At 38.5% G+C, this 358-nt stretch overlaps 1 protein-coding gene across 1 annotated transcript in view; it reads right to left on the reverse strand.

Annotated features, from left to right (window-relative positions):
- The window catches only part of LOC119594507 (thrombospondin type-1 domain-containing protein 7B-like), a gene marked incomplete in the record, with an annotated part of 20,475 nt that overhangs the window by 9,461 nt on the left and 10,656 nt on the right, over positions 1 to 358 (reverse strand).

Consider the following 358-nt stretch of genomic DNA (forward strand, 5'->3'; position numbering starts at 1 on the left):
TTTACGAAACCTGGTATTGAAATTGGGCTTTCACGCCAGGCTCACGTCCGCCTCCGCTTTCCTCTTATCAGCCTACATTTTCATCTGGGAATTAATTAATCCCTTTCATCTTTGAAATTAAATTTAGTTCTGTGTGACCGCTCCCTATATATATTAATAATGACTTTAACATTTTTCATCTTGTTGCTCTGATCTTATGTGAAATTTATCTCGTTCTTTGCTGATCTGCTCGAGGGATCTTGAGGAAAATCTTCTGGATGATGGCTTTCATTATTTTCACTTTTCTTTTTTTTTTTGGTTCTCGACGCTCACTGCTTTACTCGTCCCCAGACTTCCCTTGCACTAGAGTGTTCATTCT

Source organism: Penaeus monodon, chromosome 34 (assembly GCF_015228065.2).
Source record: "Penaeus monodon isolate SGIC_2016 chromosome 34, NSTDA_Pmon_1, whole genome shotgun sequence".
Taxonomy (NCBI): Eukaryota; Metazoa; Arthropoda; class Malacostraca; order Decapoda; family Penaeidae; genus Penaeus; species Penaeus monodon.